Genomic DNA, 21,658 nt, shown 5'->3' on the forward strand with positions numbered 1-21,658 from the left:
TGCAAATCAAAATAGACTATCTTCACGACCACTCTAATTATTTTCAATCCCTCTTTCTTTTCCCACTTCCAAATCAAGCAGCTGACTAAATGAGGTTTGCTTCTTTAAACAAATAAATCAGATGTTGCCACAACAACTGTGAGCCAATCATCTCTTCCTGTTGTGGTGCTTGTCAATGTTGGATTTGATTAGATGTGAGTATAGGGGGAATACATCAGTGACCAACTGCCACCTGCGGAATCTCACCCCAATACCAATAGCCTTAATCAACAAATAATATAAACACGTTCAGTGAAGCAAGTTTGAACAGATACATCATAATAAAGGGCTGGTGTATATAATAATCTTGTTAATGCGTTATTAAAGGAAGTGGAAAGATTGCTAGAAGGAAACAGAAATGTTGTTAAAATATACATAAATATCAAATACCCACAGTTAGGCGGCTTTTTAATATTACAGCCCATGATGTTGAACAGCCTAAGAAAGACCAGGGACCTGGTTTTTAATTTGATATGTGTACTACTAAATCTAAGACCAAACTGGTTTTCAACCTTGGCCAGGGAAAGGCAGTACGTTTTGTCAAGTAAATTCGAACCATTGTGTGCACCACAACTATGCATCATACTTTTGAGGAAACGAAAGTGAGAGGTGTATTAAACGTAACACTCTGAATTCCACTTGGCTGTTTGATGTACTTTTGTAAACTGTTTTAACCAGTTTACAACCTTCTTTCTAGTGCAGTATTTCTGTAATTGTAAAACATATTGATATTTCTATCAATCATTCAAACTTTATTTTATATACAGAAGCACTTTTCATGCACAAAAGGTAAGGTTGGCTTTTGAAAGTGTTTCAAAAGCCAAGAACAAAAATAAAAATGTTAACAAGTAACATATAACTTTGTGATTGATGAACTTTTAAAAGCAGTAGAAGCCAATGCACACAGGAGTGAATAAAACAAGAATACAATAAATAAACAATACAATAATACGATTATAATGAATACAAATGATTTTTTTTTTTTTTTTACTTTACTGAGAAAATCATGAAACAAAGAAACAATTTGTGATTGTTTGAAGTTACATGAGTGTGAGCTTCAAGCTGAACTTGGATTCTCACAGTCAGTTAAACTGTCACATACATCTGACCAAAATGAAGTATTGTTCACTTCAACATAATCTCCCTCCTCCACCTCAGCGCCCGGCGGGACCTGGTAAATCTGTAAGAAGCCGTTGTCACCCAAAAATAACCTAAGATCTCTGACAAAGTCTTTGACTACTGCATTGTTGAAATATGGTGTAATTTCTTTTATAATGCGAGACATTGAACAATAGTTAACCAATTCAATCCAATTTTCTCTCAAAGTTGCAATGATTGTATCAGGGAACTCTGGGGGAAATTTGATTGAGTCGATGCATTCCGATCCACGATCCAAATGCTGACTTTTCAGAAATCCTTCAGAACTGTTTGCCAACCCGCAAAGAGCACTGTGAGCAGACTTAAAGGCTATTTGTACGTCTCTGTCATCTTTAAACATTTTGATATGAGGGCGTATAGCATCATTTTTTTCTCTTAATTTTTTTGTGTCCAGTGTAAAGCGGATTTCCTGTTCAACATCTGGATAAAGAGCACTGCTCATACTTAAGACGTCAGAATACGAGAAATCTTTAAGGATATCTGGTCCACTTAGTCCCCAAGGCTCTGAGAAGTACACTCCAGTCACAATGCCACATTTCCTGTACCATTGATAGGCTTTCTGTACAAGTTGAGTCATACAGTCACAATATTTCTTTCCTCTCTTTAAACATGGACTATAATAGGTATATATAAAAATCTTTCGAACTTCGAATCCAAATTCCTTTAATAATTGATCAATTTCTTCAATTAAAGTTTCCTCACTGTGTTTGGTAAATTTGGTGGAGGAGGCTGAATTGTTACGATGAACTGCATAAACAAGTTCAGTCTTAATTCTTTCACCATTTTTCATTAAAACTCCAGCATATGCATATTGATTATGGTGGTCCTTAAGACGGTGTTTTAGGAAAGATGGCCAAGGTCTCCCGTCCAATGCTGCATCAATACTGAATCCAGGTTGCATCTTTGAAAAAAACGTCATGAATTTTGTAAAAAGCTTTTTGTCAGGAACATTTGTTTGTTGGTCAAAATTATCCTTCTCTTCTTCTTTCTGCACGGGGTTTTGAAAAACAAACTACCTTTTGTTTTCTAACTCAAAGAAACTGTTTGAAGTGGCTGCTTATAAACCCTCCCTTAGCCAATCGTTGTGGCCAATCTTTGGTCGCCATGCCCAGTTTGCTTACGTATGCAGATGCGTGGGAGCCTGATATTTCTTATAGGTTTCACTTTCGTTTTTCTTCAAAAGTTGTGTAAAACGAGACTTTCCTGAATCCCAAGGGTCAAAGGCAAAGCAGACAATCGACATACATTTATTTATTTATTTATGTAAACTGTATTTCCTTTTCAAAGTACTCACTTAGTATGTTAACTTCTGCCAGTAACTGATACAACTTAAAAAGAAAATTACAAATAAAAATCCCAATATTTCAGAAAATATAAGGACTGTTTTCAGAGCTGGAAGAAGCACTCAGATTGTGCTTTTAATTAAAAGTAGAAGAACCAGAGTGTAGGAATACTCTGTTACAAATTAAAGTCCTGCATTCAAAATGTTACTCAAGTAAAAGTACAAAAGTGTTAGCATCGAAATATACTTAAAGTACCAACAGTAAAAGTACTTAATATGCAGATTGGACCATTTCAGAGTAATATATATGATATGATTTTATTATAATAACCCTTATCAACGCTGGTAAGGTGCAGCTAGTTGTATTGACTTTGTATGCTGCAGGAGAGCTGGATTTACTCCAGGTCTGATTTAAGAGTTGATTATATTTCACATTATTAATCAAAATCTGTCAAGTAACTACAAGTATTACATAAATGTAGTGGAGTAACAGTACAAGACTTACCTCTGAAGTAGCTAAAAATGGAAATCCTCAAGTAAAGTACAAGTACTTCACAATTGTACTTAAGTACAGTACTTGAGTAAATGTACTTAGGTACTTTCCACCACTGACTGTTTTTACAACCAAGTCCAATTCAATTATATTCAAAATGTGTTACCTGTTGGGAAAATACTGAATGTACTCTTCTAATATCAGAGTAGCACATGATAAGAAAGGCCATAGGTAGCTGTGTACTTAGCAGGATGTATGATTACCTAGAAGAGTGTCAGGACACACTGTTTTAGACATATGATGCTATGTGACAACGACTAACATGATGATTCCTCTATGGAGATAGACATATGACTGTCATGTTTATTGCCTTACTTGGGCCTTAGCTAATCTGAACTAACATTGAATACTTGCTTTGAACCAGTATTCTGCATCTTGTGACTGTGACACATCCTCTCTTGTATGTAAGGCATTTGAAGGACTCTGTTCTGGGAACTATTTGTCCCACGCAGCTCTGTGTGTGATGACCACTTCCATTCTTGCAAGGATAATACATACATGTATCCTGATATTGAAGCTCAAGCCGGTGACGAGTGATATTTTCCTAACATTACCTAACAACCTTTCTTTAGTAATGTTATATTTATGAATGAAAGCCAATAATGTAAAATCATTTGAGTCTAAAGATGCAAATCAAAATAGACTATCTTCACGACCACTCTAATTATTTTCAATCCCTTTTCTTTTCCCACTTCCAAATCAAGCAGCTGACTAAATGAGGTTTGCTTCTTTAAACAAATAAATCAGATGTTGCCACAACAACTGTGAGCCAATCATCTCTTTCCTGTTGTGGTGCTTGTCAATGTTGGATTTGATTAGATGTGAGTATAGGGGGAATACATCAGTGACCAACTGCCACCTGCGGAATCTCACCCCAAATACCAATAGCCTTAATCAACAAATAATATAAACACGTTCAGTGAACCAGTTTGAACAGATACATCATAATAAACTGGGTGTGTATATAATATCTTGTTAATGCGTTAAAGGAAGTGGAAAGGATTGCTAGAAGGAAACAGAAATGTTTGTTAAAATATACTATAAATATCAAATACCCACAGTTAGGCGGCTTTTTAATATTACAGCCCATGATTGTTGAACAGCTAAGAAAGAACCAGAGGACCTGGTTTTTAATTGATATGTGTACTACTAAATCTAAGACCAAACTGGTTTTTCACCTTGGCCAGGGAAAGGCAGTACGTTTTGTCAAGTAAATTCGAACCATTGTTGCACCACAACTATGCATCATACTTTTGAGGAAACGAAAGTGAGAGGTGTATTAAACGTAACACTCTGAATTCACTTGGCTGTTTGATGTACTTTTGTAAACTGTTTTAACCAGTTTACAACCTTCTTTCTAGTGCAGTATTTCTGTAACTGTAAAACATATTGATATTTCTATCAATCATTCAAACTTTATTTTATATACAGAAGCACTTTTCATACACAAAAGGTAAGTACGCCGTCAAAGAACAAAAATAAAAAATGTTAACCAAGTAACATAACTTTGTGATTGATGAACTTTTAAAAGCAGTAGAAGCCAATTCACACAGGACTGAATACAACAAGAACACAATAAATAAATAATACAATCATACGATTATAATTCATACAAATTATTATTTAAGATTTTTAACATACATTTATTTTTTACTTTACTTTACCCACTTTTTTACTTTTCTGAGAAAATCATGAAACAAAAGACAACAATGTGTACTTATTGTAAGTCGCTTTGGATAAAAGCGTCAGCTAAATGCAATGTAATGTAATGTAATGTAATGTGTGATTGTTCGAAGTTACAGTTTGAGTGTGAGCTTCAAGCTGAACTTGGATTCTCAGTCAGTTAAACTGTGGCTGTATTCCTTTCTGTGTCAATCCACATTTACAGGAAATCGTGCTCCCTTCTTTCAATCTAAGTTATGTTCTTATGTTGTTCATTTAATTAAAAAAAGTGTTGTGGTGTAGTGCATAGTTGTGCACCACACCCCTTTTCAGGGGCAGTCATTATGGTTTTGAATGAGCAGGAGCCTCTGTGGTCTGCTTCCACACTTCATCATCCTGCTTCTTCTGGGTAAAGACATGCTCTGTCTTGATTGTATTTCTTAAACCAATCACAATCTAAGCAAAGTTACAAGAAGGGTGCAGCCACCACAGTGCCATTGCACAAGAGTTAGCGCAGATTGCAGAAGGGGGGGGTGAATGGAGATTGAGACAGAAAGGAAGTGGAAAAACACCAGGCTCCAAGACCCCTTGCCTCATCATCATCATCCTCTGGCTAGGGGACAAGTCAGGCAAGGAGGCTGGGGGTACCGGGACCCTCACTACTACAAATGACTGGGAAATAAGAGCGGCTTTCCCTCCTGGATCAGGAGAAGAATTGTATCAACTCTTTATGCAAATTCAAGATACACTTAATAACTACGTAAAAAGCTTGCACCCTAAATATACAAACATCAAAGTTCCATCTGTAAAGAAAATATGTCTGTTACATTATTTCAAAAACACTTGCACATGCGCTTATCATGAATTTAAACATCATACAGAAAATACATTCCTGATCACATGTAAAGTCATGTTATCTGAGTTAAAAGCCAACTGCTCTGCAACAGCTGGTTTATACTGGCTCCTCTTTTCTTCCCAGCCAAGCGCTGTTGAAATACAAAGCATTGGTGAATGGATCTCAATGAAAACAATTCTGATACAATCACTGGAAATCACATTAAGACTCCTCTTGCTTTGGGTTCCATTTGAAAGTAACTAAAGCATCGTCTCTCCACATGTCTTGTTATGTTTTGTATCTTGTTTGTGTCCATCCTCAAGTCTCCAGCTTACAGACGAGGTCATGTGGGGGACATTCTTCCTGCGCTTGGTGGCATCCAGAAGATACCGGACTTTGGTTGTGTTACTGCAAAGTAACTGATGGGTCTATAATTCACTGTTTTTAAATATGGACTACCCTAACTGACAAAAATGTCCTCTGCCAAAACGTTGATAAAAACATTCTATTAAAAATATTTGTTTCACAAGATTTGTGGGTTTAATCTTTAAAGCAACTTCAGCCCTAATCAAAAATACCAAATATTTAATCATTTTTAGGATTTTAACCCTTTAAATGCCATTTTGAATACATTAATTCACTGTTGTTTTTCATGATAAAAACAGAGAAAATTAGTGATTTTCCATATAATACATATCTGGGGATTGGCTTTTTTTACATTATATTTAATTACGGTATGAAAAGAAAACCCGTTATAAACTAACACGCCAAATGTACCTGATAACAAATCACCCCCGCCTCCAACCTGCTCCTTTAACCCCATCCGGAACGATAAAAAGGACCCGCTGTTTCCCCGGGGACCCTTTACGATGACGGACCTTGGGACCGGAGACGGGAGAGCAGGCGGAGGTGAGTGTTATGATGTTGACTGTTATAGGAGTAACCTGTACCATTAATGCACCTTATATATCGTGACCTTTACACACTAAACATATCCCTTGCATATAATCTCAACCGCTGTCAATCTACACAAACCAACACTTTTGGCGCTCTTGCTATAACGCCCGTTTCTTTCCAGGTGGAGCCGAGAGCCCGACCAGCGTCTTCCAGACGATATTACAATTTAATACAGTTGAATCATTTAATACCCACTACATCAATAAACAGTATAAAATATGCAAATAGGCAATGTTGACTGTACTGTGCAAATCCCCATGTGCAAGATTACCCAGCCCGAAGCCGTGGCGAAGTTACCTTCGTCACAATCACAGTCTTGGATGAGTCAAAGATTAGCAATGAAATAGATTTTGGTGCATTATTAGTTTTTGCACAGAGTCAGATATAAAAGCAGGAGCCAGTTGTCCGGAGCCATGCTCAAAGGCACCACGGCAGGGCCCAGGATGTGAACTGGGACCTCTTGTTGTGTCTCTTCAGATCTGTTAGTATTATTTCTCTGTGAGTCTATATTGTCAAGTCCGTGTCTGCCATTTCCTGTTTTACTTTGTCATTTCCCTTCTCATTTCAGGTAGTTCAAACCTTGCCTGTTTGTCCACTGACCTGATTACCTGCCCCGCCCTTATTGTTTGCACCTGTAGAGTCCCTTGCTTTTGTATATATTCTGTGTGTTCCCTGTGCCAAGTGCCAGATCGTTTTGAACCTTGTGAATGGATTACCTTGTTTTATCATCACAGTAAAACCTTTTTTGAATCATCTTTTGTCTAGAGTCGTGCATTTGGGTCCTATCAGTTTTTGTGTGCTCCAGTCGTAACATTACGATCTGGCCAACAAATGGACTCAGCCGACTCTCAAACCCTGAGGGCAGCGCTCTGCTCTCAGGCTCAACGTCTGCGGCAGCAGGAGGAAGAAATGAAGGACATAAACCAGGGAGTTACAATGACCCTGACTAGCAGCCAGAGTGAGTTTCGTGTCCTAGTTACAACACAAATTAATCACCTGGCTGAACAGCTCCATAATGTACTCACACGGTTGGATAGTGTGCCTGCCGCTCCTTCCAACGTGGCTGCCCCAGCCCCAGAGCCTACAGCTGTTTTTTCCATGCCAGCTTCCATGATTCGTCTTGCTCCTCCAGCGAAGTTTTCGGGCGAGTCCGGTAACTGCAGTCCATTCCTAACGCAGTGTGACCTGCATTTTACCTGCCAGCCTGCTGCTTTCCCCAGTGATCTAGCCAAGGTGGCGTTCGTTGTGTCCCACCTCACGGGAAGAGCGGAAGCCTGGGCTACGGCGGAGTGGGCACGGGAGTCTCCGGTGAGTAAATCTCTCCAACTATTCACTAAGACTATAAAAAAGATCTTTGACCGAACCACACCGGGGAGAGAAGCTGCCAGAGCCCTGACACAGATCTCCCAGCAGAATCAGAGTGTGTCTGACTACGCCATTGATTTTCGTACTTTGGCCACGGACAGTGGTTGGAATTAAGACGCACTATACGATATGTTTTTCAGCGGACTCAGTGACTGTGTGCGGGATCTTCTTGTTCCTCTTGATCTTCCGCCGGATTTGGACAGTATGATCGCCTTGGCTATACGCACAGACACTCGGATGCAAGAGCGATGGAGGGAGAAAGCCAGGAAAGTGCCACCTCATGCACGATCTCCACTAAGACCCGTATTTCGGACCCACAATTCCTCCTCTACCGTGAAACCTGCTTCGGGGAACACAGAAGAGGAACCCATGCAGCTCGGAAGGGCCAGGGTGTCTCCAGAGGAAAAGCAGCGGCGTCTCCGGGAGCCTTTATGTTTCTACTGTGGGAAGCAGGGACATTTCCTGGGAGCCTGCCCGTTAAAAGACGGGGCTTACCAGTAAGACGGAGGGTGCTGGTGAGCCTCTTAAAATAACTATTGAACATGAACACTCGGAGTATATGACTTTTCATCTGTTTAATTCTGCACAGCATGCAGTAATTCTGGGCTATCCCTGGTTGTGCAAACATAACCCTCACATTGATTGGCGGACTGGTAAGGTTTTGGGGTGGGGAAGCGAATGCTCTCATTCGTGTTTCAGGGGCAAGACTGCTGAAATTGTCAGAGCCCATTATAGACAATGACAGGGAACATGAAAATAATCAAGACTCAGACTTCCCTGACCTTTCGAACGTACCCAGCTGCTACCGAGATCTCAAGGAGGTGTTCAATAAAACTAAAGCGACATCCCTTCCTCCTCATCGCACCTATGACTGCACCATCGATCTCCTGCCTGGGTCCCCCTTGCCCAAGGGAAGACTGTACTCTCTCTCAGCTCCAGAGAGAGAGTCTATGAGGGAGTACATAGACGGCTCTCTCAAAACGGGTCTTATCCGTCCCTCGTCATCTCCCGCCGGAGCTGGTTTTTTCTTCGTTTAGAAGAAGGATGGATCCCTGAGACCTTGCATCGACTACAGCCCCCTAAACGACATAACCATCAAGAACAGGTACCCCCTCCCGCTTATGACCTCAGCGTTTGAACTGTTGAAAGGAGCTAGAGTTTTTTCAAAACTTGACCTGCGTAACGCTTACCACTTGGTGAGGATACGGGAGGGGGACGAGTGGAAGACTGGTTTCAACACTCCAAGCGGACATTATGAGTATCTGGTAATGCCTTTTGGTCTAACAAATGCACCTGCCGTTTTTCAGGCTCTCATAAATGATGTGTTGAGGGAATTTTTTAATCATTTTGTTTTTGTTTATCTTGATGATATCCTGATTTTTTTTTTTTGTTTTGCCCCGTGATGAAGGTTCACACGTTTCGCATGTTCGTCAGGTATTAAGAAAGTTGTTGGACAATCAACTTTATGTCAAGGCTGAAAAATGTGAGTTCCACGTCAGTTCCACTTCATTTCTGGGTTTCATCCTGGGTCCTGACCAGATAATGATGGATCCTGCTAAAGTGAGCGCTGTGGCTGAATGGCCCACACCCTCTTCCAGGAAAAAAGTCCAGCAATTCCTTGGTTTTGCAAACTTGTACAGAACATGTGTTAGGAATTTTAGTTCTATTGCCGCTCCTATGCATGTACTCACCTCTCCTTCTGTTCAGTTTGTGTGGACCCCACAGGCAGACCAGGCCTTCCAGAAGTTAAAAAAAGTTTTCACTACAGCTCCAATACTTACCATCCCGGATTCCGAACGGCAGTTCACGGTGGAGGTGGATGCCTCCAACGAGGGCATCGGGGCGGTCCTCTCTCAGAGGGCAGAGAAAGACAGTAAGCTCCATCCATGTGCCTACCTTTCCCGTAAGTTGACTGCGGCTGAACAGAACTATGATGTAGGCAATAGAGAGTTATTAGCCATGAAGGTAGCACTGGATGAGTGGAGGCACTGGCTAGAAGGGGCAAAACAGCCATTTATTGTGTGGACAGACCACAACAATTTGGAGTACATACGCAAGGCTAAGAGGTTAAACTCCAGACAGGCACGATGGACCTTATTCTTCAATAGGTTTAACTTCACTCATTCCCACCGTCCTGGCTCACAGAACGCCAAACCAGACGCGTTATCCAGGCGTTTTGACCCAGAGGCTCTTTCCAAGGAGACCGAGTCCATTTTACCGCCCACTCAGGTGATGGGAGGGGTGACATGGCCAATTGAGGCTAAGGTAAATCAAGCTTTAGAGGGAAAAACCGTACCCAGTGGTGGCCCCCCTAACCGCCTCTTTGTTCCCCCATCTGTCCGCTCTGACGTGATTCACTGGGCTCACACATCTGTATTAACATGTCATCCAGGTATCAGACGAACTATGTACATGATAAAGCAAAGGTTTTGGTGGCCTAAAATGGAGAAGGTTACTCAGGTTACTGAGTATGTGGCAGCCTGCACTACCTGTGCTCGGAATAAGACCTCTACCCAGTCTCCTATGGGTCTACTGCAACCTTTGTCCATTCCAAGCTGCCCCATGGTCTGACATCTCGCTGGATTTTATCACTGGACTGCCGCCCTCTGCAGGTAACACCACCATCTGCACTGTTGACAGATTCACCAAAATGACTCACTTTATCCCCATGCCCAAATCTCCCTCTGCTAAAGACACAGCAGAAGCGCTCTTATCTCATGTTTTCAGGCTGCATGGATTTCCTCGAGATGTGGTGTCAGACCGTGGGCCGCAGTTCGTTTCCCAGTTTTGGAAGGAATTCTGCAGCCTGATAGGAGCCACTCCCAGCCTCACATCTGGTTACCACACACAGGCTAATGGTCAATCAGAGAGGATCAACCAGGAACTGGAGACGTGTTTACGGTGTCTGGTGTCCCAGAATCCCACAACTTGGAGCAAGCAGCTGATATGGGTGGCGTATGCCCACAACACCCAACCTACATCTGCCACGGGTCTCTCCCCTTTTCACTGCGCCTATGGTTACCAACCTCCTCTGTTTCCAGAAGTAGAGAAGGAAGTGACTGTACCGTCAGCACATGCCCTGGTGAGGCGGTGTCACAGAGTCTGGGCAGGAGCTCGCCAGGTTCTCCTGAAGAGTGCTGCTCGCATGAAAAAGACAGCAGATCGACATCGTCATCCGGCACCTGCCTACAAACCCGGGCAGAAGGTTTGGCTATCTACAAGAGATCTGCCCCTGTGTGTGGCCTCCAGGAAGCTGGCTCCGAGGTTTGTGGGTCCGTTTCCCATAACGAAAGTTGTTAACCCGGTGGCTGTTCGCCTGCGCCTGCCCAGGTCCTTGAGAGTCCATCCGACCTTTCATGTTGCCAAAGTAAAACCGGTTCGGGAGAGTCGTTTGGTTCCTCCATCCAAGCCTCCTCCTCCCCCCCGGATGTTAGACGGCGGTCTGATCTACGACGTCAAGAAACTGCTATCAGTCAGGAAGAGAGGACATGGCCGGCAGTTCCTTGTAGACTGGAAAGGATACGGTCCAGAACATCGGTCGTGAGCACCAGCAAGTTTTGTTGTGGATCAGAAACTGATAAAGGACTTTTTCAGACTTAATCCACAGAACTCTGGGCCGTCCGGAGTCGGCCGTAGAGGGTGGGGGGGTACTGTTGTGTCTCGTCAGATCTGTTAGTATTATTCTATTCTATCTATTAGTCTATATTGTCAAGTCCGTGTCTGCCATTTCCTGTTTTACTTTGTCATTTCCCTTCTCATTTCAGGTAGTTCGATTCCTACCTTGCCTGTTTGTCCACTGACCTGATTACCTGCCCCGCCCTTATTGTTTGCACCTGTGGAGTCCCTTGCTTTTGTATATATTCTGTGTGTTCCCTGTGCCAAGTGCCAGATCGTTTTGAACCTTGTGAATGGATTACCTTGTTTTATCATCACAGTAAAACCTTTTCTGAATCATCTTTTGTCGAGAGTTGTGCATTTGGGTCCTATCAGTTTTTGTGTGCTCCAGTCGTAACACCTCCAAGTAGCAGTCCACACTCCATACTTTAAGTCTGGTGGGGGACTTGAACCGGCGACCCTACGGCTCCCAGAACAAGCCCCTACTGACTGAGCCACTGCCGGACAAAAAATCTAAATATTCAAGTAAAATACAAGTACTTCACAATTGTACAATTGTACTTAATTACAGTACTTAGGGACTTTCCACCACTCACTGTTTTCACAACCAAGTCCAAGTCAATTATATTCAAAAAGTGATTAGATTTGATTATAGGGGGAATACATTAGTGACCAAATACCAAATACCCAAATACCAATACACTTAATCAACAAATAATTGATTTTGGGTGAAGCAACTCCAGTAAATACTACATTCTTCCTCCTTCCTCACTTCAATTGGCGCCATTTTGTGTCTTCTGTTTCCTGAGTGGTTCTTAAAAATAACTCTCTGGGTGCTTTCAAGTCTGAGTCCTCATCTGCAATTGACCATGATAGAAATCCTGGGTTGTTGTTTTCGGTGATCACCAGTTGGCTTTAAGTTTACTGTGCCTGAGTTTTTTTTTTTCTTTTTAACTGAGGGGAAAGTAGTTGGTTGAAACATCCTCATTGCTGTTTCACACGTAAAGGTCGCCACTTATAACTACAGCTCTGCTCAACCCCCATGTCCTAGCTTATGCAATTGTCTTACTTTACTGGAGGACTTTGATCAAAACTGTTTTGGTTCTCTATTTTAACTTCTTGCATATTGGGCATCTCAGCTTGTGGAAGAGTTCAGCTTCCCTGCAGCGGCCTGTTTACCTCCTGAGTGAGTCTGCTAAGTTAAGGTCTCGCTCTCAGCAACTTGCTTCCTCACTGCTTTAATGTGACTTTCATCTCATACAGTACTGCTGATGGAGTGGTTTGTTTAGTGTCTGCTTAGTTATCCTGCATATAGACTCCACCCTGTTATTTAACACACTTCTTCTTTTGGTCATAAGATGTTGGTAAAAAGTATGTTTGGTTGTTCATAGCCAGGCCTCTTAGGGTAAAGCTGTAACCCCCGTTCAATACAGTAGTCATGTGAGCAACATATCTGCTTTCATCACAGTAGAGGTGTGTGTATTGTTTGTGTTCAGCATTAGAAAGTCACAGAGTAGCTCTGCACTTTTCCCCAGCTGCGTGGTGACACTCTGCCTCGTTGTAATATCTATATCATTCATAACCAGGATTAAGCGAAGCAAAATGGAAATAATTGAACCAAAATCAACATCAGGAGACGGAGGAATTTTTTTCTGATCCCTGTGCTGTTGTTCCAGATGTGGAGAAAGTGTCAGACCAGGCTCCAGGTGTTTCTCAACATACTGGACTTGTGTTCTGTGGCGGGCTCTTCTGGTTGCCAGCCACTGCCTTTATGGTGGTTTCTTCCAAGAGCTCTAATGAGAGATTTAAAAGCATGATACTACTTCTGCACTCAGCACTGCTGTCTGCGGAGTAACACTAGTCTGAACCCCTAGGGGGAGACAAACCCCACCTCAACTGCTGGCAGAGTTAATTAATAAGATGTGAACACAATGTAAATAATAATCTTCACAGCTTGCTTGCCTTACTCATTCTCTGGGCTTAAAAACATTCAATGTTTTAATAATTTGTGTGCTTTTTTAAATTCTTACTCTTGACCAATCTTATGTTTTGAAACCTGAATAAGCTGGAACTCCAGTGTGGACTTCTGGTGTTACACGTCTTGATCTTTGTATTTAGGTTTTGTATATTTAACATGTTTTTTTGTATTCTCATTTGTTTATGATTTGTACCAATTCTTAAAGCTCCATGTGAAAAATAATTACAATGTGTGCTGAGTAGGGGTGTAACGGTATCCGTATTCGTCCCGTACCGTCACGGTTCAGACGTCACGGTTCGGCACATGCAGTCACACGGCGAATACCCCTTTTTTTTACGAGTGGGAAAAAAGTCTGTCACTCAGGGCAGTATTACACTACATATAATCCAGGGGTAGGTATTGCGCCTAAAAGCCAGCCGCCCGTAAATAACAAATGAAGAACAAGAACAAAACAACAAAACGAACACAATATATGAAGAAGAAAATGTAGTAGCCTAGCTATGGCGAGTTCACACAACTCACAGGAGCTAGAAGACCCACCTGCTTCTTTTAAATCAGGTGTGTGGGAACATTTCGGGTTCCCTGTGGACTACAATAACGATGGGGTGTGAGTTGTGGATCGGACGAGGACGGTGTGTCGGCGTTATTCGACAGCGGTGCGGTATGCTGGTGGTAACACGTCAAACATGCTCAATCACATCCGAGTCAGTCTCAGTCCCCAGCGAGAGGGTTTTCTCGACGGCAGGTGACATAGTTACCGCCAACAGATCTGCCCTCACTACTGACAACGTAGACAAACTCTTCTTTCTGAAGAACAACTTGAAAATAGAGTAAAGCTTGAGTACCTTTATTTAGGCATAATGGCCTCACACACTCACAAGTTAATTACACATGTTAGACATTGCTCCTAAAGGTACAGATTTTATTTTCTTATTTATTTTAATATGTTCAAGACATTCTTTTTAGTTGTACAGTTTATTTAACCTTTTTGTTTGACATCAGCCAATATAAATAATATGGCCATCTGAGTGTGTGTGTTACTGTTTGTGGTTTGTTTTTAACTGTGTAATACAGTTTATGATTCCAAATGTTAGAGTTCCTTATTTTCATACCAAAACTTGCACTACTGTTAAAAATAAATAACGGCAAAAAAAATTATGCATTTGGGACTTTTTTTTGCTTTTCCTTGTTGTACCGAACCGTGACCCCCAAACCGAGGTATGAACCGAACCGTGACTTCTGTGAACCGTTAGACCCCTAGTGCTGAGACAATAGGCACATTCACACCGCAGTACTTTTCCCACAAAGGTTCATGAGAACTCTTTTGTCGCGTTCACACCAAAAAGAGCCGGTACTAAAATTAGATCATGAGAACCCCCCTAGCAGGGACTTTCGTGCGGCTCTCTTGTGAGAAAAGAGCTATATTCCTGATTGGCTGGGCGGATTGCAAACCACGCCCCGTAAAACTCCCAAAAAGTTTTGTGAAGCCGCCATTTTATTATCCTTTCATTAGCATTAGCCCAGCGCAGAAACGCAGAGAGACTGACTTATGGCAACACAAAATAAAACATGGGAGCGGTGGAGATGAGGAGGTGTCGGCGTTCTGACGATTTCCTCGGAAGGCTTCAGTAGAAGCTGCTGGGAGTCCCAGCAGCTTCTACTGAAGCCAGTCCCCAACTCCGGGGACTTCCGGCCGGGCGGGGACTTTGGGCGGCAGTATACGCCGTGAAGTGGTTTGCGGCCTGCCAGTAAACCCAAAGCAGAAGAAGAAGAAGTGACGTCAGCGGCTTCATTTGCCTAATCCACCCCAGGGACTTATTCTGGTGTGAACCATAGACCAGGGGTACTCAAATACAAATCTTAAAGGTCCAAAATAAATGTTTCAATAAGACAAAGGTCCATTTATTACGGTCATTCAAACTTTTAAACAATTGCAACAAGATTCTTAACACGAGGTTGCAAAAACACAAATAATCTGTATGCAGCAGTTTTCATTGTTATTGTGTCTGTGCTTGACCCCTCAGAGTCGCAGTGTAAGAGCTGCAGAGTTATGAATAAAGGCAGCTGCACCTTCTTTCATTCAGCATTCCTATTATTGCTTTATAAATATCTTGCCCCCTTGTGTGTCCACTGAGGTTCGTCAGGCCCAACACATCTTCAACAAACTCCCCCTTTGCCTCGTCATAAAAACTCACAAACACCAGCAACTGAGCATTGTCAGTGGTGTCAGTGGACTCACCCACAGCTAAGGATATGCACTGTGCATTTTTTATTCCATCACAAAGCTGATTAATCAAATCACCAGCCAGTATTTATGTTCTTCTGGTTGCTGTGGAATCTGAGAGGGGGATTTGCTTGATTTTACCTGTTATTTCCTCTTTTTGTTTGCCTTCAACATGGTCTCCATCACTTCAGTCATGCATTCTTTATACTTCAGTTATTATCCAGTGGAATGTCCTTACCTACTGTTAAATGAAAGTGGTTACTTTTTTTTGGCTGGGCAGTGAAGTTTTACACACCGTCTTATTTGACTTTCTCAGGACTTAAAACTGTTTTTTGGGGGCAGACCCCCTCAAAGAAAAAAAAATATTTACACACGTAAGGTCATCTTAATAGTTTTGTATGCTCATCCGTACCATCTTGTTCAGCAAAACGCCTCACAAACGTATTAAGATCAACAGCTTTAATGCGTTTTGATTCAATGCTGAGTGCAGCCAAACTGACAGTCTCTTCTCTGTCAGTGTAGACCGCAAATACCTCATTCCTTCAGTGCTTGGGTCCGAATGCTTCTCGTTTTGCGCCGTCCTGTTCAAATGAAATCGCGCCAGGACCGGGGGAGGTGTTACATGACGTGCATCTTGTGCTGCATTCACTTGCACTCGGACATTAGAGACTTTCTCTCATAAATATCCAATGAGCCACAACTTTTATTTCAAAACAAAGCTGCCAACTGGGGTGGCAGCTGGGGTAGCAAGGCCTATGTTTAGGGTGTCAGTTGCCACCCCGGTAGGTGAAACTAGGCTACTAGCTACAGTACAGATGGAACTAGATGAGCTGTTAACTCTCGCTCTGATTTTTTTTTTAAACTCTCGACAGGTTGAAAGAGACACACACATTTTTCCCACCCGCATCCTGCGAAGACCCGCCCTACTGTGCCTCTGATTCGCAGATTGTTTGTGGGGGAAACACGCTGACGGGATGCTGAATGTGATTGGAACAATGCGTTGACAGACACACACAAGAGGCTTCTCAATTCTTAAATGTCCCCTCCTCGACTCCCCTCATCGGCTCCCCTCCTCGAGACTTAGTCCCGCCCACAGGAGATGCGAGCGGAGGACCGAGGAGGGGAACCGAGTAGAGGGGAGGGGAAGCAGCAGACGTTTAAAAGAATGAGAACTCCTCTCCTCTGAGCGGTCATATTAAAGTGACGTCCGTTCATTATTACGTGGCAACAGCTGCATCATCTGTCGAGTGTTTTGTCATATTTTATAATCTCTGCTGGATCAGCTGAACATTGTTCCCCCACATATTTACTTTGAATGTATTGAGAGTGCGGTATAATGAGACAATACCAGGCTACAGATGCGGACACACAGACACAAATATATTTATATAAATATATGCAATTTAAAGTATGAGAGCACTCTCATAATAACGTAACACAATCAGAAACTGGATATATCCCCCCCCCCCCCTCTCTCTAGTCGCTGAAATGGGGAATTGAAATTACGGGCCAAAAGTTGTATTTGCAATATATAGATATTAATTTCATGATGATAAACATTGTGGAACAATGATGAAAAATGGGAATGGATGTGGCGACGTAAAACTGACACAAAACAACAACAAACTTTTGCCAGCCAATTGGAGAGTTTCATCAGCAGCACGTGGTAAAAACCACCAATGAGCGCTCAGCTCGAGATACCAGCGAGCCGTTTCCCATCAAGCATTTCGCTTCCGCAGCTCGTGGAGAGCAAGTGCGCCAACTCGCCTCGCCTCGCTCTCGAGTCCCGCGAGATTTCAAAGTCTCATGTGGGCGAGTCTCCAGAGCAAGTCGGACAAAATGACTAACCATCATGCAACGCACCAGCAAGACGTTGATCGCAATTGCGCAGGTCTGCGCAGGTCTTGCTTGTCTCAAACAAGCCTATTATTTTAGAACCTGCTCCCATCGCAACCTGATCGCAACGCGATGTTTACAGTGATAACAGCTGTGAGGTGCAGAAAGCAGAGCAGTGTGTAAAATATATATCACTCAGTATAACATGCCTACTCTCTTTATTTGCTTTAGTTTAGTAGATATCTACAAACAAAGAGTCGATATTTTTCTAAAACCATTTAGTGCTTCACATAATATAATACACAACGGCTGTAGCCTGATTATGCTTTAGGAGCTGTAGGTAGGTGTGTGTGTGTGTGTGTGTGTGTGTGTGTGTGTGTGTGTGTGTGTGTGTGTGTGTGTGTGTGTGTGTGTGTGTGGTACAGTGTGTAGATGCGGCGGACAGACGGGTCTCAGTTGGTTTGATGTCCTTACTTTTAATACTTTTAATCAGTGGTGTAGTGGAGATTTTTTTACTGGGGGGACGCTATTTTAAATTAGGTCATCCCAAACAAGTGCGCACGCGGGCAGTGCACTCACAAAACGGGCAGACAGGTCCACAGAAACTACCGGTATGCTTAGTCCTACTTTACTTACTGTACTGCAAAAAGCAGACGGCGCTGCGCTCAACACACACACAGACTCAAAACCATGGACACACTGGCACATACGTTACATAAACAATGTATAGGCCTACATTTCATAAACTACAGTATTGCAACTAAGCAGACAGCGCTGCTTTTTTCACACACACACACACACACACACACACACACACACACACACACACACACACACACACACACACACACACACACACACACACACACACACACACACACACACACACACACACACACACACACACACACACACACACACACACACACACACACACACACACACACACACACACCTTGCGTTTTGAAGACTGATACATCAGATATGGATGAACAAACTTTGCAGCCCAGTTTCCCAGCTTTGCAGTCTATCCACGGGTATGCCTCTTGTTTCCTCCTCCACATCTCCTCCGTCCATACCTCTGGGAAAGGTGAGCTTGAGCTAGCCAGGGGAACGTTGCTAGCGCAGCTAACGTGCACGTTAGCTAGCATTATCCACGTCTTTAGGCGGCTCTTCTGATGATGTACTGTAGTACTAGTAGCAGCTTCACTTGTAGCTTCGGTGCTGCTAGACTCTTTCTTCTTGTGAATTATATTCTTTTTAGAAAAGAAGTCAAGTAAAAAATGTTTGCCTGCCATTATAGAGCTTTTTCGTTAGCGTTCTTGAGGGAAAGAGCTGCCGCAAAATCGGCGGGCGGTAAGCTGGCCGTGACACCCCCAGCTCAACACACTCTCACTCCCTAAGCGTCCAATAGCGACGTTTGGTCAGTGTCCGTGGCGTCCAATTGTGACGCTCCTAGGCTCCTTGCGCAAGGGACGCAAAATAGCTTTCAACTGATTGCAATGTATTCCCATCTGCGTCGGGATTTGACGCTCATGGAAGCACGGCATTCGTTTATGCGGCTGCCCTTAAAGGCAATGTGAGCATCCATTCCCATTGGATAACGGAGAATTTTACACCCGGAAGTAAGTACTCCTCTTACTGTCGATTGATTTTACAGTGATATCTGCACTACTCATCGACTAAAAAACACCAGATTATTCTTGTTAATTACACAACATTGATTGGTTTAAATTGTGTACAATGCTTTTGTATTTTTCCCCTTCGATTCGGAGAAACAAATATGTTTTCTGAGTAAAGGATGGCAGAAGACACTACACTACCCAGAATCCCCAGCTATCGTTTGGCCCATAGATATATATAAACACTAGATGGCTCATGGGATATTTTCCAGCGTAGCTGACTGGCCGCCATCTTGCTACAGTCAACAGTTACTCTGATTCGCGTTATGGTAGCTGTTGTAAGGTGAGTGATCTGCACAAAAATACTCTTAACTCGCTGAAATCTTGATTGATTTACAAACGGTTTGGTTTATTATAAACATTATTAGCATGGCCATGATACAGGATGCTTGGACATGTTGAAATTGCAGCTTTTCTTTGTGTATGTGGTTGTATTTATTAGCTGGCTAATAACAAGAGGCTGTCAGTGAGACCTAGTATTACAAAGTTCACCCAGCAACTTTACACCAGTGGGAGAGGCAGAACTGCTCTTTCTTTTCAACACAACTTAAGTTACACATGATTTCTTCCACGTGGTTTGGCTTGTTAAAAACATCTTGCATTATGATACAGGAATTTGCTAGCTTTGTGTTTACAGAAGTACCTGAATATGCCGGACTTTTGTGCAGCCTACGGATGCTCCAATCGCCGCTGTCTGCAAACAAGAACCCGTGGGATCACCACATATGTTTATGTTTGCTCAGTCTAATAAACCCATAACATGGTTGTGAAAGAATACCAAAGCTGAGGCTGGACGATGATTGATTGTTAGTGTGCCATGTGTCACTGTGTGTCTTATTGGTTTTGTGGTATACTGTATTTTATTTTATTGTGTGCAAGACACATTTAAAACAAATAACCTTGAACCTTGAAGCCCCATCTCTCCCCACCTGCTCCTGCTTCCTACATCCCCTCCACACCACACCAAGTTGTTCTTCTTAATAATAATAATACATTTATGTTGGGGGGCCGCCTTTCATAACACCCAAGGACACCTTATAGGGGCAATATAGGGAACAATTTAAACAGTGGATTTTGTGATATATCAGCCGGGGTGAGTCAAGACAAACCACAAATGGACTACAGAAAGACATATGGTACAGTTTATATTATTCTTGGTCTTTTTTCAATAACATATTTCAAAGGTTCTGGATTTGTTTACAAATCTAGAAACTAAATACAAAACTAGGATGATATGAAGATCTCATGTCAAAAATAATTGTGATAAATTAGACAGAACTGGCCTGTCTGTGAGCACATTTTATGTTGGTTTGGTTCTTCTGATAAAGGTGTGAATATCTAAATAATATACCAACATATGCTATTGTCATTAGTTGTGTCCCTGTTCTTCAAGCTAAGGCATTGCTCAATTAACAACTCTTGGTTTACAGAGTGGTAACATGAGACCGATTTTTATATATAAAATATAAATGTATTTTAATTTTATAATTTATTTATAATTTATTTTAAATATTGACAATATAATAAAATAAATGGAAATATATACACCGGCAAATATTTAATATAAATACCTTGTGTGTGTGTATAGCTATTGCTTTATCTGATTAATGTTATTTTCATATGAAAGTCCATGATTATAAGTATGCAGTATCATAACTACATCTTTGATGTTTATAAAAAACGAAACCGTTTGAAAATCGGTTGAAAATTGAGCAAGCTATGGTTATTTAAATAGTAAACCATAATGTTATGAATGAGAGCACTGCCTGTAGCAAGATGGCGGCCAAGTGGCAACGTCGGTCTCCATTGGCCAGCAGCGCGTGTGAGCCATCTAGTGTTTATATATATCTATGGTTTGGCCTACACCATGTGCTCTGTTTGACAAACCCCGTTTTTTTCTATAGGCCCTGGCTGCGGAACGCGGAATGGGGCGGGGTCGGATGTGGGCGGGGCTGGACGTCCGATGGGCGGGGTGTATGGATATCCTAATGACACAAATAGCATCATCTGCTGGACAACTACAATAAGTACAGACACAAATCTGCACTGACTAAATATAATTAATCTGCACTCGACTAAATATAATTTAAAAACTACATATACAAATTTCATACTAATTAAATGCATGAATGTATTTAAATATGTGGTATAAAAAGTCATATATTCTATATTAGTGTATTTAAGTTCATTATTTAATATTTGTTTTAGATGATAGTGTATTTAAGTATATTATTTAATATTTGTTTTAATTGATTATTCATTTAGTCAGTTCTGTGCATACTCATATCTAGTCCATATATTTCAAATGATACATTGCACTGCATTTAATAGAATGATAGAAAAAGCATTTATTATTTACAACATTTATCATATAACAGAACAATCATTAAGATAACAGAACCGAAAAAGCAAATACAGTAAATATAAAAACCAAACGAAGTATACAAACAAAACATCTATACAACAGTGAAA

The 21,658-nt window shown here is 41.7% G+C and overlaps 1 long non-coding RNA gene across 1 annotated transcript; it reads left to right on the plus strand.

The window, feature by feature from the left end:
• The first annotated feature begins 6,396 nt into the window (after positions 1-6,396).
• LOC139434695 (uncharacterized) lies at positions 6,397-13,425 on the plus strand. Its single transcript, XR_011644014.1, has 3 exons — positions 6,397-6,438; positions 6,608-7,794; positions 7,992-13,425. It is a non-coding gene; the product is annotated as an uncharacterized lncRNA (long non-coding RNA).
• The last annotated feature ends 8,233 nt before the right edge of the window (positions 13,426-21,658 follow it).

This window comes from Pseudochaenichthys georgianus, chromosome 10, assembly GCF_902827115.2.
Source record: "Pseudochaenichthys georgianus chromosome 10, fPseGeo1.2, whole genome shotgun sequence".
Lineage (NCBI taxonomy): Eukaryota > Metazoa > Chordata > Actinopteri > Perciformes > Channichthyidae > Pseudochaenichthys > Pseudochaenichthys georgianus.